The sequence below is a fragment of the Psammomys obesus genome, unplaced genomic scaffold (assembly GCF_907164565.1).
Source record: "Psammomys obesus unplaced genomic scaffold, mPsaObe1.curated_primary_1811, whole genome shotgun sequence".
In the NCBI taxonomy this organism is placed as follows: Eukaryota; Metazoa; Chordata; class Mammalia; order Rodentia; family Muridae; genus Psammomys; species Psammomys obesus.
Window position 1 is genome coordinate 7,799,289 of NW_026587216.1, and position 16,852 is coordinate 7,816,140.

Consider the following 16,852-nt stretch of genomic DNA (forward strand, 5'->3'; position numbering starts at 1 on the left):
ATTTACCTGCCCGGCCTGAGGCATTTCCAGTGTGAGGATTTGCTCCGCAGTCAAATTTTAAAAAGAGAAAGGCCCTGATGACTAAGGAGGTTGAACACTTCTTTAAGTGTTTCTCTGCCATTCTATATTCCTCTACAGAGAATTCTCTGTTTAGCTCTGTACTCCATTTTTTTTAATTGGATTACTTGATTTGTTGCTGTTTAACTTCTTGAGTTCTTTATATACTCTGAATATTAGCCCTCTGTCAGATATAGAGTTGGTGAAGATTCTTTTCCAGTCTGTAGGCTCTCATTTTGTTCTGATGACAATGTCCTCTGCTTATAAATGCTTTTCATTTTCATGAGGTCCCATTTATTGATTGTTGCTCTTAGAGCCTGTGCTGTTGGTGTTCTATTCAGGAAGTTGTCTCCTGTGTCAATGAGTTCAAGACTCTTCCCAATTTTTCTCTACCCAGCAGGGTATCAAAACATATGCTGAGACTCATAGCCAAACTTTGGGCAGAGTGCAGAGAATCTTAGGAAAGAAGGGGAAGATAGAGAGACCTGGAGGGAACAGGAGCTCTACAAGGAGAGCAACAGAACCAAAAAAATCTGTCTATAGGGGTCTTTTCTGAGACTGATACTCCAAACAAGGACCATGCATGGAGATAACCTAGAATCCCCACACAGAGGTAGCAAATGGCAGCTCAGTGTCCAAGAAGGTTCGCTAATAATGGGAACAAGGACTGTCTCTGACATGAACTCAGTGGCTGGTTCTTTGATCACCTCCTCCTGAGGGGAGAACAGCCTTACCAGGCCACAGAGGAAGACAGTGCAGCCAGTCCTTATGAGACCTGATAGACTAGGGTCAGATGGAAGGAGAGGAGGACCTCTCCTATTATTGGACTGGGGGAGGGGCATGGGAGAAAAAGAGGGAGAGAGGGAGGGCAGGGTTGAGAGGGGAGGGTCTACAGCTGGGATACAAAGTGAATAAACTGCAATTAATAAAAATAAAATTAAATTTTTTTAAAAAAAAGGAAAAAAAGAGAGAAAATCCTCTGGAAGGCCTTTCTCAGGAAAATCTGCAAATTCTCACACTTAGATATTTAATGACAAAGAATTTAAATATTTTTTAGGACACTTGCTTTCTTGTTTTGTTTTGTTTTTGAGTCTTGCTGTGGGGGCCAGGCTGTTTGCAAACTCACAATCCTCAAGCCTTCACCTCCCATGTGCTGGGCCATAAAACATTTTTTTAAAATCTAGAATTGGATCTGGAGAAATGGTTCAGTGGTCAGGAACATTTGTTCTTGCAGAAAACCAAAGTTCGGTTCACAGCACCCACGTGGCTCATAACCAGGCAACTCACAACCACCTGTTACTTCAGTTCCAGGGACCTGATGCTCTTGCATGCACATGGTTCACATACACACTCAGATAAACATAATGCACATAAAATAAAATAATAAAATGCATTGTACAAAACATTAAAATCTAGATATCAAGGAATGTTACAATTATTTTCAAGAAATGAAACAGAAAAATGATTGAACTTATCAGTAACAGATTAGAAGATCAGCTAAAATTCTTTTTTATATTTTTCCTTTAATTGAAAACAGATTTTTTTCCTCACATAATATATCCTGATTATAATTCCCCTCCCTCTACCCCTCTCAGTTTCTCCTCTCCTCCCCTCCCATCTGAGTCTTATTTCCTTTCTGTCTCTCACTAGAAAACAATCCAAATATCCAGTTTCTATTGATAACAATAAAATGAAATAAAGGTAAAGCAAAACTAACACATCAGAATTGGACAAAACAAACCAAAAGAAGGAGAAAAGCACCCAAAGAAGGTACAAGAAACAGAGAGCCACTCAAGAATTGTGTAAAAACACTAAACTAATATATATGAAAAGGATCTTTAGGACAAAGAGAGAGACTATCTATTATATTACATGTATATATGATCATATATTATATATATGATGACTAGAAAAAAAAGAATAAAAGAAAAAGCTCTGAGACAACATCATGAGACAAGAAACCTCCAAAGATGCTGTAAAACTGGTTTTCTCTTGGCACACAGTCTACCCTTAATTCTACTGCTGGGCACACAGTCTACCCTTAAGAGTAGCTGCTTCCCCAGTAAGACTACGTTGGAGGAGAGTAAATTTGCATTTGCAAATGATTATGAACTGGAGGTTTCTTCTGGTTTAGGGATGGTGGCATGTGTTCGCCTCTCTTTTCAGCTTTAGGACCCCGTCTCATGCAGACCAGGCAGGCCATGTGAATGCTATCAGTCTCTGTGATTTGTATGTACACTGATCATGCTGTGTTTAGAAGGACTTGTATATTTGGTGTCCTGTGGGGCCTGGGAGCTGTGGAAAAGGGAGGCAGAAGGGCAGGTGGGCAGACCAGAGCAAGAGTAGGATCTAGATGTATCCAAACTCTATGAATCTTGTCCCCAGGATAACCTTGCACCCTCACCTTTGCCCCCCTCCCACCTCCCAGGAGGTCACATAGCCTGGTAGCCAGGTTAAAGTCCTCTCCTACTATAAGGTCATGTCCCGCAGTTTCTGGAATTCCTCCTATTCATGCACACCCTGGCCTCATCCAATGATGTACACTCACTCCAAACACTCCTACCCACCCTCCCCCATTAAATGAGCTGCCTCACTGAAGCTTGTCACGGGAGTCTCTTCTCCCCATGCTCACCTCTGCCTGAGGTCTCTTTCATCCCCACCATTCCTTCCCTGTTTCCCCGCTCCTCTGCTGCATGAGGAAGCTTTGCCGATGGATGCAAGGTTTTGATCTATGAGTATAAGAGAATGGCATTAGAAATCACGTTATCACTGTGTTTGTTGGGATTTGGGTTTTTTTGGGGGGGCGGGGATTGGGATTTTTTGTTTTAGAACAGTAGTATTTGCTGTTTATATTTCTTCTTTGGGAGCACTCAGAGCACCTTCCAATACCAAAGACCCGAGAATATAGGGGTGAAGGCTCTATGTTATCACCAGCTTGATTTCTTCATGTTCAGTGAGCTGTTAAGGTGTTGTCTTCAGCAATGGAGCCTTGCTGGCACAGTTTATGGAGAGCAATGTATAGCCTTGGCAACAGCCTAGGTTGTTTGGTGTTCCTATGGGACTGTTTTAGCCAACAAACCCAATTATACATCACCCAATCCTGGTACTGGATGTTTCACTTGGTGACAAGAGGTGGTAGGTTGGAGCTCTGTCTCCTCTATTATTTCATTTAGATAATAAATGTATGTATTTTAGGAAGTTTCCACTTTATTAGGTGTCAGTACTCCTCCAATGGCCTTCACTTTTAGTTGTCTTTCCCCATAGTTCCTCCTTTGTCCTCCCCTTCCTTCAACATCAACTTTGATGCTCCCATTTCAGCCCATCCCTATCCATACATTCTACTTCCCTTTCTCTGTCCCCTCCTAGCCACTTACTCTATATCTAACCTCTGGTTATAGGGATTGTATTTTGGTTTTCATTGATTTAACAGTGAATATCCACATATAAGCAATACATGCCATTTTTGTCTTTCTGAGTCTGGGTTACCTCAGTCATGATTTTTTTTTTAAATTTCCATCCATTTACCTGCAAGTTTCATGCTTTCATGTTTTTTTTTAAATAACAGCTGAATAATACACCACTGTATAAATGTACCACATTTTCTTTATCCATTTCTTTGTGGAGGAACACCTAGGTTGTTTCCAGTTTCTCACTTTCATGGATACAGACAGCAGTAATGAACAAGGTTGAGCAAGTGGCTCTTTGATAGGGTGAAGCATCCTTCAGGTATATTCTCAAGAGTGGTAATGCTAGATCTTGAGTTAGAACAGTTTCTATCTTCTTGAGGAATCACCATACTGGTTTCCATCGTTTGCACTCCCCCAGCAATGGATGAGTGCTCCTCCTAATTCTGCATCCTAGCCAGCACGAGCTGGAGTTTTTTGTTTGTTTGTTTTGTTTTTTACTTCAGTGATTCTGACAGGTGTAAAATGAAATCTCAAATAAGTTTTGCTTCATATTTACCTGATGGCTAAAGATGTAGAACATTTCCTTAAGTGTTTCTTGGCCATTTTGAGTTTCCTCATTTGAGAATTCTCTCTTTAGATCTGTACCCCATTTTTAACTGGTTATTTGTTTTCTTGATATCTAGGGGTTTTTTTTTTTGGTTCTTTATATATTTTAGATATTAGCCCTCTACTAAATATACATTTGGTAAAAATCCTTTCCCATTCTATACACTGTTGGTTAGGCTAAATGATGATGTCCTTTGCTTTACAGAAGTTCTTCAATTTTATGAGGTCTCATTTATCAATTGTAGATCTTACTGCCTGTGCTAACAGTGTTCTGCTCAGAAAGTCTTTTCCTATGCCAATAAGTTCAAGCTATTTCCCACTTTCTCTTCTATCAGGTTCAATATATCTGGTTTTGTGTTGAAGTTTTTGATTCATTTGGAGTTGACTTTTGTGCAGGAGGATAAGTACAGATCTATTTGGATTATTCTACATACAGACATCCAGTTTGACCAGCACTGTTTGTCAAGGAAGTATCTTTTTCCCAGTGTATATTTCTGGTTTTTTGTTTTTGTTTTGGTTTTTGGTTTTGTTTTTTTTTTTTTTTTTATAAAGAAAAATCAGGTATCCAGGACTTACGTTTGGTCTTCAATTATCTGTTTTTGTGACAATACCATGCTCTTTTTATTTCTACAACTCTGTAGTACAACTTGAAATCATAGATGATGATACCTCCAGAAATTATTTTATTATTCAGTATTGTTTTAGCTATCCTGTGTTGTTTGGGGGTGGGGATATGTGTGTATGTGTGTGCATGTACACACATATACTTGTATGATTTCATATGAAGCTAAAAATTGTCCTTTCGAGATCTATGAAGAATTATATTGGAATTTTGATGGGGATTGCATTGAATCTGTACATTGCTCTTGGCAAGATGGCCATTTTTACTCTTATTAATTTCACTGATCCCTGAATATAGGAGATCTTTCCATCTTCTGATGTCTTCTTCAATTTCTTTCTCCAGTGTCTTAAAGTTTTTATTATACAAATATTTTACATGCTTGGTTAGAGTTACTCCCAATATATTTTAGATTATGAGAGGCTATTGTGAAAAGTTTCCATTAAATGTTTTTTATTTAATTAATTTTCTTTAGTGTGTGAGTGTGTGTACATTTGCATGTATGGGGGAGATATATACATGGACACAGACACTGGAGTGCCATGGTATATGTGAAGATCAGTGCACAACTTTAGAACTTGACTCATCACAGTGATCAAATCCAGGTCTTCAGCCGTGGTGTCAAGTACCTTCAGCCAATGAGTCATTTCACAGGCCCGAGTCAGGTCTTTTTTTTTTTTAATAATTAAATTTATGGATGTATTTTGTGTGTATGTGGGTATGAGGGGATATGTGTGCCCAGATGTGCTTGTAGAGGTCAGGAACAACTTGCTAGAGTTGGTTGCCACTTCCTGCTGCTTTATAGATCCTGGGGATCAAACTGAGATCAGCAGTCTTGGCAGCAAGTTGAATAAGATTTTAATCAAAAGTGAAAACATTATAAAGTCCCAACATAGAGACGCTAACCCAGACATTTCCAATAGTTGAGTTGGCCATTCATTCTTTAAGGCCAGCTATTTTTTATTTGAATTACATTACCTTTAATTCTGTAAATTGGATGTCATATAGCACCAGGCAAACTGCTGTGAGTAATTACAATGTTCACTGCTGAGTAATGTGACTTCCTCCTCAAAGCTAGGCCAAGGCTCAGGAAAACTGTACGACTAGGTCTCCAGGCACGACCTCTTCTACAGGGAATCACAGCAACCCTCCTGAGAGTTAAATGCATCTTTAATCATTTACAGGTTCACTCGAGACCCATTGGAGACATAAGCACATTGGCTCAACAGCCAAGGGAACACTTAAAGACAGTAACAGGAGACGTGTCAGACAGAAGAAGGTGCAAAACCCTGTAGAAGCTAATGCAAACCCAGGCACTGCCAGCCCTCTGCAATGTCCCTAGGTCTGTGTTAGACTTGGCAATTGCAGACCTATGGTGCATGAGTTCGATCCCAGAGCAGGGGCATTTGGAATTGCAGAGGTGGGGCCTCATGAAGCATCGTACATTCAGAATCTACTTTTAATACCTTTTGGATGAAAGCCAGGTTTAGGTTTTAGTAAATCTTTGTTTGTTGTTGGTTTGTGTTTGTTGGTTAGGGGTTATTTGTTTTTTGTTTTGTTTTTTGTTGTTTTGTTTTCTTTCGAGGCAGGCTCCTGCTATGATGATTAGACTGGCCTTGCAGCAATCCTACTGCCTCTACCTCTCAACTACCAGACTCATATCCATGCATTCTCATGTCCCACCCCCGAATTTGCTTAATAAAAACCATCTCCATGTTTTGAAAAGTATAGAAATGTAAATAAATTGGTAATATAAAATGATACAAACACTAAAATTATAAATACTTTTTTTCAGACATTTTTTTTTCTCTTCTGTCCTTGGGGAAAATGGATTCATGTGAAGATAGCTCAGCTACAGATAGAGGTGAATGTTGGATGTATGTTAAATATTTATGCATGGCATATGTCCTATGTATAATATACAGATGTATGGATACACATAGAATATCCTAACTATATGAATCTAAAATAATTATAATAAGCTTGGACTTGTGCATCTATACATATGTGAGGTTTAGAACTATTCAGTTGAAGAAAGGACATTTTTTTTTTCAGGTGAACAGACACTGGGACTCTGGGCTCTGCTCCTCTGATCTCACTGTGGGTGACTGAAATAGAAGTACACACAGTAGGCATTGTGCTGGCCCCCAAAGCCTGAGTGTTTCCCGTTCACATATTCCTCAACAACCCTAATTGTTCACACCCATATTTGAATGGGAAGATCTGTCTGTCCAGGATTCAGTCCTGACAGTCGATGCAGGGGAGAAACATATGGCTGCAACTAATCAAGATTTTACACTTAAATTTTTTAAGTGCGTGTGTGATCTTTAGCTCAATTACCCTCTGAACTTGTCTATCCCACCTGGCCTGACACACATTACGTCTTAACTTAGACAAGTCTTTGGAGATGGGGGGGTGGCTCACTGGATGAAATGTTTGCTGCATAGGCATGAGGACTTGAGTTCTGTCCCCAGTGCCCACATGAGAGCCAAGCATTGGTACATGTACCTGCAACCCCAGAACCGCTGTGTAGAGACAAGTAGACCTGGGAAGCCACTGGCCAGCCAGTCTAGCAGAAATGGTGAACCCACATCCAGTCAAGAGCCTTGTCTCAAAAAACAAGATAAGGTGGAGAGAAACTGAGGAACATGCGTGAACTCAATCTTTGGCTGTCCACTGTGCGCACACACATGAGCACTGGCATGCACGCACACACATGGAGACAAAGGTGTGCTGAGTATCTTTTGCATTATCTTGGGTTGTTTGTTACTTTTATTTGTGTGTGTGTATGTGTGAGTGAGTGTGTGTGTGTGTGTGTGAGAGAGAGAGAGAGAGAGATGATGTATGTGTAGGGGTCACAGGCCTGCTCTCAGGAGTCATTCCTCTCCTTTAACCATATGAGTTCCAGAGATCAAACTCAGGTCATCAGGCTTGGCTGCAAGCGCCTTTACCCACAGAGCCATTTTGCTCACCCGATCTTGAATTTTTAAATGTTGAATGCACAGAAGCCTAACATGTCTGGCTTTCACAGTAAATACACTTACCACAAAAACATTTCGTAATTCGGGGAACTATTGAAATGGCTAAGAAGCTAGACTCAAAACTAAGCTGCCAGGAAATGTACCCCGAACCTAGTGAGGAAACCACTCCACTGCGAGTGAGAAGTAAGCAGCCTGCAGAGCAGCAACTGTGGTGCTTGCTCAATCCCAAGCCAACTGCTAAACCACCCTTACCACTCCCACTTGTGCTTGAGACAACAGATACTTTAGCAGCTGTTACACTCCCTGCACGAGAAACAGAGAAAGCATAACTGAATCTGTTCCTTTTTTATTAGTTCCCAAGTCAAAATTCAGCACTGGCAAACAGATTGACAAAAATGAAATCATATGTTTGTACCCTAGCTGCAAAGGAGGCCGGGGAAGCAAGCATTTGGCATTTTAGCTTCTAAAGCAGGCGGTGCTTTCTAAACTAGTGCACTGGGGAATTCCTCAAAAAGAGAAAAAGCCTCAAATGAAAACAGATATTCTTGCTTTGGCTTGCTTGATAGTGGTACAGACCTTTCCTTTTAAAATTAAACACAAAAACCCCAAACTTCTTTTTCCTAACAGAATGAATCTTTTTTTTTTCCCCTAGTAACTGAGCATCATCTCCAAATTCAAGAACTCTGAGTGACTTGGCAAACTTTGTCAGCACATGCCAGGAATCCTGGCAGCTGAGAGGTGGGAGCTGGAGAATCAGGAATCCTAAGTCATCCTCAACTGCAGGGGAAATCTGAGGCTATCTGAGCTACATGAGACCCTGACTCGAAAAACCAAACCAAACAACTAAACTTCTAGAGGTTGTTAATTTCTCAAAGTTTATCACTATGCTACCTTGATATTCTAGCATACATTCTGTAAAATTTATTTAACCATTCCTGTTGTGCCCCATATAAAACATATGGACAAAAAGAGAGGACGGGGGAATATTGTATTCTATAAATGTATGCAAGACAACAGAAGAGCACAAATGTCAGTCTTTCTTGCTTGCTTGCTGGATGGTGTGAATGGCCACTTGCCTTCAGCTACTACTTTTGCTATTCAGAATTGTGTCTAGTGAGATAATGGAACTCTTCCTAGTGGTAGAAAGATGTGCTTATAACCTACCTATTGGTATGACCCTGCTGTGGCCATTGTTAATTTATTCCTTAAAAAAAAAATAGAGGGCTAGTATATGACTCAGTTATGATGACCTGAATTTAATCCACAGAACCCATAAGGCGGAGAGAACTGACTCCTGCAAACTGTCCTCTGACCTCTCCACTCACACTGTAGCTTACACACACCGTGACAGGTACATACTAGTAGGCAGGTAGACACACAGACACATCCATGCACTGTAAATAAATGTAGTAAAAGTGAAAAAAATTAAAGGTGGTCTTGAACTCCCCTTCTTCTGTCTCCACTTCCCAAGATCTGGGATTTCAGGCTGTGCCACCACACCCAGTTGCAGAATCTGTCTGTCTCTGTCTTTGTATCTTTTTCTCTCTCACACACATTTAAGTATTATAGTTTTACTGAAAATATACACCACAGGTTCATGTGTTCAGAAACTTTGGTCCTTTGGACTCAGAGGTTATAAAACAATACTAAAGAAGACTTTAAGTTGGAAGGGAATATGGGTTTAGGGACCCCAGAGGAGTTGCAGAAGGGGTTGGAGCCAAATATGATCAAAACTCATTGTTGCATTATGACATTCTCAAAGAATAAATAAAATATATTATCTTTCTTTAAAAGGCTTTGGTCCCTGACTGGTGAGGAAGTGGTGGAAATCTCAGGAGATGAGGTCTGGCTGCAGGAAGCAATTCACTGGAGGTGGGGATAGGTGAGCTTTGGAGGTCAAAGCTAGATCCTTCCTCTTTCTGCTACGTGTCCCCATGAGGTGAGCTGTGCTCCACCACAAGCTTTTGATCACCACTGTCCAAAGGAAACGGAGACAAGCGAAAGTAAATGTTTACAGCTTTGTAGCTTCATATTTCCTCCACAACAGAATCCTAGAATTACCAATAAATCTGACAAAAGTGGAATCGGTCATTCAAGATATGTGGGTCTGTGAGCTTGGTCTCTGCTGCTTGCATGTTGAACTCTTTTTTTTTATGTATACATAGATTATTTTATTACGAATTAAAAAAATCAACACCCTAAAAATTCCTATGAAGATTTTTTGATACTGTAAGAAATTAAAGAAACCATTAAATATTTAGGAGCATTCAGCATCAAAGGCTTTAAATATAACTGTACATTGTTGCCCCTGGAAAAGCTACAAACTTCTTTAAAAAAAAAAAGTGTTTTTATCTGCAAAGAATCTAATCAGCTATACAAAAATCTGTACAGTTTTTATACTGAAGCTAACGTTGAACTTCACTTGAATTTCACATTCTTAACAAAATAGTTGCCTGAGCTCATATACTCCACACATTCATCCTCCTCTTCCTCATCTTCTGGTTCATGCTTCTTCTTTGAGCCTGCTAGCTTACCCTCCTTTCCTAATTCACTTTCGCCCTTAACGCAGTATGCAGCAATATCCTTTTCATACTTCTTTAGTTTAGCCACCTTCTGTTCATGTTGTTGTTTATCTTTGGCAGATTGTTCAGACCACCTCTCACCCAGTTCCTTTGCAGAATCTCAAATAGACAGGCCCGGGTGCTCATTTTTGATCTTTGGGCGATGCTCAGAGCAAAACAGAAAGTGGTCTTTTTGGAGCATTAGAATCATTTTTCTTCCCTTTCTTATTTAGTTTGGGAGGAATATATATATATATATTTTATCTCCCTGTCATAACAAGGTTTATCGCTCTTGGCAAAATCTTCAAACTTCGACTTTTCCTTTGCAGACATGGTCTTCCATCTCTCAGAGCACTTCAATAACTAGGCGAAGTTAACCCAGGAGTCGGAGAGTCCTCTTGTGCTCCACCTTCTAGCAGGTCTGCACTAAGAAGGCATAGGAGGACATCTTGCCTCACTGCTCGGCTTGTTGGGCTCTCCTTTGCCCCTGAAGGTCACATCTACCTGCTGACTCCAGCAAGAACTCACACTTTGAACTCTTTTCAAGACGGGGTATCTCTGTGTAGCTTTTGCTGTTCTGGACTTGCTTTTTAGACCAGGCTGGCCTCAAACACAGATCTGCCTGCCTCTGCCTCCATAAGTGCTGGTATTACAGGCGTGTGCCAACACTTAATTGTTTTGCTCATCAGTTTTATGAGCAGGCAATGTAGAGCCTGGTGAAGGAGGTTGATTCACACCTATAAGAAGGATTGATATTTGTGTGGCTGAGTGGTGAGCATTCACATGAAGCCTGAATATTTAGCTAGTTGCGGTACTCAGGACTATCCTCACAGTACTTAGGAGGCTGAGGAGAAAGAGTAACCTGTGCTACATATCAGACCCTACCTCAAAACAAACAAACAAAAAGAAAGAAAGAAGGAAAAAGAAAAACAAAGAGAAGAGCATGTGTTCCTTGCCTCACCCTCAGTGATACATCCACATAGTTCTTTTCTGAATCATGTCAACATTCCTTCTATTTTACTCCTTAATCGTCTAGACAAATTACCTGCTATCATCTATAAGCCTGATTTGGAGGTCCCTGGAGGACCCTGGTCTAGGCTGAAAGTTGATTTGCTAGGATGCTTTCTGCTGATGTACTTTACTCCCTTGCTAGAGCTTGAGTTTCTGCAATGGCTAAGATCAATCCAAGAGTTATTTCTTAAAAAAAAAAAAAACACTATTCCCACTCTTCTGAGAAAGTGCCAGATTGATTTCCAAAGTGGTTGTACAAGTTTACATTCCCACCAGGAATGGAGGAGGGTTCCCCTTTCTCCACATCCTCTACAGCATGTGTTGTCACTTGAGTTTTTGAACTTAGCCGTTCTGATGAGCGTAAGGTGAAATCTCAGGGTCGTTTTGATTTGTGTTTCCAGGATGACTACCCAGCAGGGTATCAAAGCAGATGCTGAGACTCATAGCCAAACTGGGCAAAGTGCAAGGAATCCAATGGAAGAAGGGAGAGATAGAAAGACATGGAGGGGACAGGAGCTCCAAAAGAGACCAACAGAACCCCCCCCCCAAAAAAAAAACCCCAGGAGGTCCTTCAGAGACTTATACTTCAAACAAGGACCCCAAACATGTATGGGGAGGACCTGGATCCCCTGCTCAGATGTAGCCTATGGGCAGATCAGTGTCCAAGCGGGTTTCCTAGTAAGGGGAGCAGGGGCTGTCTCTGACATGAACTCTTTCTGACTCTTTGGTGGGTGCACCCTCTGCTTGGTGAGTGCAGCCTTGCCAGGCCACAGAGGAAGAAGAGGCAGCCAGACCTGATGAGACCTGATGGGCTAGGGTCAGATGGAAGGGGAGGAGGACCTCCCCTATCAGTGGACTAGGGGAGGGGCGTAGGGAGAGAAGAGGGAGGAAGGGTAGGACTGAGAAAGCCAGGATTCAATAAGTTGTAATAAATAATAGATAAATTTAAAAAGAAAGAAAATAATTTTATGTTGCTCAAAAGAAAGAATTTTTCCTACAAATCCTAAGAAGTACAGTAGTTCTTTATCAGAGGCTTTGATGTACCAAGACAATCCAAAAGATACAGTAATCTGAACCAGTGAGAAATAGTCTCTTCATCTTGGTACCATTGTTTCCAACAAAGGGTGGCAGCATTATAAGCCACAAGGAGACAGTAGGGGATGAAAGTGAAATCTCTAAAATCTAGAGACATCAAAGCATCAAAGCTCACATGTAGTGTTTTGGGTGGCAGAGTGTCATAGTTTATCCACCACTTTGGTGGACATATTTTGTGTGTGTGCATACCATCGGTATATTGAAGCTGCAGCAGGGAGTGTTTAGATGCCTAGCACCCTCAGAAATGCCAGGTGTGGTTCACCTGCAACTCAGCCTGTGGAATTTACTGAGCAAGCTGGCTGGATAGACAACTGACTATGCACACTCTATGTTCATGGGAGGAATCTTGTCTCAGTACAGAAGATGGAGCTGGCAGAAGCAGATTGAAAGAGGTTGACCTCTGGCCTCCACATGCCCCCACACATGACAACACCCATAGGCATACGCACACACATGCATAACTAGCACAATATTTTTTAATAATTATGTTAAAAGATTATATTATACAAAAAAGCAACCATGGGGTTATTAAATAATGGGACTAGCAACAGAAACACTCTAATAGAAATGGATGTGATTCAATTATAATGCAATAAGAGACTACTCAGAATAAAGTCAATATAACAAGACAGAACTCTTGAAAACCAGAGAAAGCCAGATGTGATGGCTTATGCCTGTAACCCCAGCACTTGAGAAGATGAAGCAGGGAGATTACTGTAAGTTTGTGGACAGGTTGAGCTACAGAATACGAGACCCTCTTCCAATAAAAACCACAAAACACCAAATAAAAGCACCACCAACAAAAAAAAATGTGTTTGGATGAAACAGAAAGGCTTACTAATGGTCTGGGGTGGCCGGTAGTAGAATCTTGCTGGGCTTGATTACGAGGAAGAGGAGTAGAAAAAGAAGAAGAATGAGGAGGTGACCACCCTAATGCCATCATGGTGTTTGATAAGAAATCTCGAAGTTCTTTGCCTCCAGGTTGCTTTTTCTGGCTTGGCATTGTCTTTCAAACCCAGTTTCTTTCTTCCTTTGCTTTGACTTTCTTACCTGTGGCTTCACCATGAAGTTTGTCCCCTGGTGGGGCTGCAACAGTTGACGTTGCAGGTTTGAGAGGAGGCATAAGAGGTGGCGGTAAAGCTTCTTTCGTTTTTTTTTTTTTTTTTTTTTTTTTTTTTTTTTGTAAAGAGCAAACTGTTTCCCGGAAGTTCTCAGCTTGCTTCCTCTTCCATCTTTGAGGTCAGAAGTAAATCTACCTCTAAAGCAATCACAAGAAAAGAAGAAATGGTAAGTGGTAGGTTCAGACCCTTTTGTGAGTCATCAGCTGCAACCAGCTCCTAAAGGGTAACAGAGCCCTCCTTATATTAGAATGACAAATAGCTCTTGGGCAGAGAAAAAGACTCTGCTCAAATGTAATGGGGGGGAGGGTTTGCAAACAACTGAAGCTCTCTCTACCTGCAATCTGAAGTCATTCCACTAGTGTCATTTCTAGAAATTAGGTTGGTTGAAGCTAAATTGGTATTTTATTGCAGCCATTATAAGTTGTCCTAAAGTCTGGCAGACATAGGTACAGGCCAGTCATGAACTGGTCAAGAGATGAACCCTAATAGGAAAAGACAAAAGGTCACGATAACCAGCTCTGCTTGCTTATCATGTTCCAACAGTAACCACAAAGAGGAAACTGTACATTAAAGGATGTGGTAAATAAATAGATAGATAGATAGATAGATAGATAGATAGATAGATAGATAGATAGATAACATTGGTATTATTACTTCCTAGTCAAGGTTATAAAATTATTTGAGAGACCTGATTAATCTTCTAAAAACATCAATTCCTTGAAGACTTTGGGAGAAGCAGGGTAGTGGCATGGAAGGTCACTGAGAACTTACACATTCTTTTTTGTTGTTTGTCTTTGCTGCTATAGACCGTGTCTTTACTATGAAATAAAAATAAGCTGGGTATGATGGCACACCCAAGCTAGGAATACCAGGATGCTAGAGAATGAGGTATGAGAACTGTTTGGGGCCACTCTTGACTACACTAGAGCTACCAGGCTACTCAGAGCAACACGGAAAAACCTTGTCTCAAAATATCAGTAAGGACAATGATAATAATAGGAAAATTAAGGTTCTGAGGTCAACAAAAACTGGCTTCTAAAAACTGGCCTCTGACTTACAAATGTAAGTCATTGCATGCTCACACACAGACAGAAATACACACACACACACACATGAACACCACATATACACACACACACACTTGCATATACACACATACATACACTCTTGCATACACACACACAGCACATATTTGTACATACACACACTAAATAAATAAATGTTTTTTTCTTTTTTTTTCTCTCTCTCCCTGTCAAATAAACACACACCCCTGGGCACGCACCCCCCTACACACACACATACACACACACTTGGTCCCTCATATAAAGGGAAACACACAGTACTTGTCTTTATGAGTCTGTTATTAAGACTGGCATAATGAGCTCCGGTTCCTTCTATGTTTTTGGCTATTGTCATAAATTTATTTTCATTTATCAATGAAAATATAATTGCATGTATGTACTTTGGACATAAAAAATTTAAAGAGCATGCCTATCAATAAGTTTTGTTTCATAGAAAAGTTTAATTAAAGAGTTGACCCAAGAAGACAGTCCAAAAACAAACCTAACACTATTTTGTGATTATGGTATCTAATGCCCTATTCAAGACATTTATAAATCAATGCCATATTTGATAGATAATGTTGATTGTCAACTTGAAAAGGTCTAGAATCACACAGGAGACAAACTCCTTAAAGAGTGGAGTGCTTATTTATTTATTTTTTTGTTTTTAAAAAATACATATTATTCTGCTAATGGCTCAGGTAACTTGAGTTTCAAGATCCCCCTTTCTTTTTCAAACTATACACATATATTGTGTTCATAATGATAATTATGAGCCAATACTATATTTCTTTATATTATGTTTATTTTGCAAATTCATTATTTATCTATTTATTATTTATTTATATTATGTTTTATGTCCATAGGAGGTATGTCATGTACACACTTTGTGCCTGAGGAGGTCAGAAAAGGCCATCAGATTCCCCTGAACTGGTGTAGCTGATGGCTATGAGCTGCCATGTGGTGCTAGGGATCAAACCCTTGTCGTCTAGAAGAACAGCAAGTGCTCATACCTGCTGAGCCATCGCTTCAGCCTTTGCTTTATTTGTAGTTGTTGTTGTTGCTTTATAATTAGGAGTTGTTTTTCTTTCATGGCTTTACACAGGAATGTCAAGAGCTCAATATGATGAAATGGAGGAAGAAAGATTGAACATTTTGCTAGCTGGCACTGCGTTCCTTCAGCTCTGTGATCCACTGTTTGTTAGACCTGTAACCTGAAAGCTTAGCTGTCTGGAAATCTTGCGGACGTAAGTGGAGGCCAGTCGTGAACTGGTCAAGAAATGTATCAGCATAGGGAAAGAAAAATGGTTATGAAAAGCAGCTTGGCTTGCTTGTGACCTTCCAACAGAACCACATGTGCAAACCAGAACCCACATAGAGGAAACTACACCAAAGAATGTGGGGGCAAACACCTCAAAAAAAAATAACGAAGAGAATGGACTCCGATTGTTCAAGTGACTTCGCTGAGCCAAAGTAACTGTGCCATAGGTCTGTCTCAAGAAAAAGAAAAACCTAGATATCTGCCTGTGCCACCTCTGTTTTTAACTGAGACAGAATAACCTCTTTTGCCACTCCAATTAATAGTCAAGGTCTCTTCTTTATCATTTAGAAAGAAGAGCTTTTTGCTTCATTAACTAATTATGTCACCTGCAGCAAAGGGTTACCAGGCTGTGGCAAGGTTCTTTAGAAGTGAATGGTATATTCAGATGATCTGGGAATCCTGGCAAATCACAGACCCTGATGCAATGAGACAGGGAGCGGCCTAATACCAGACAGGGTTACCTTGTAACAAGACCTCAGGTGAAGCAGAAGCTGTGGATTTAAGATCCATATCTGAAGAGAAGATTACAGATAATTAAAAACAGAACATCGTTATAACAATGTTATAACAATGGAGAAACAATGGAGAAATGTTATAACAAAAGGAGAAACCTTGATTTTTTTTTCAAATAGTGATCGTGTTTAGCTTGTTGAAAATAAAACCCCAATGAAATCCCCATCAAAATACCAACACAATTTTTTCAAAGATCTTGAAAGACCAATTCTCAACTTCATACTGAAAAACAAAAAACCCAGAATAGTGAAAAGTATCCTATACAATAATAGAACTTCTGGAGGTATCTCCATCCCTGACCTCAAGCTGTACTACTGAGCAATACTGATAAAACTACATGAGCACTGGCATAGAAATAGGCTGGTTGATGAATGGAATTTAATCTGAGACTCAGAAATTAAGCAACACACTTACAGATACCTAATTTTTGACAAATAAGTCAAAACCATACAATGGGAAAAAAAAGACAGCATCTTCAACAAATGGCACTGATCTAACT

At 40.1% G+C, this 16,852-nt stretch overlaps 1 pseudogene; it reads right to left on the reverse strand.

Moving 5' to 3' along the window:
* Positions 1-10,088: 10,088 nt before the first annotated feature.
* Positions 10,089-15,544, reverse strand: LOC129673666 (high mobility group protein B2-like; annotated as a pseudogene).
* Positions 15,545-16,852: the final 1,308 nt, after the last annotated feature.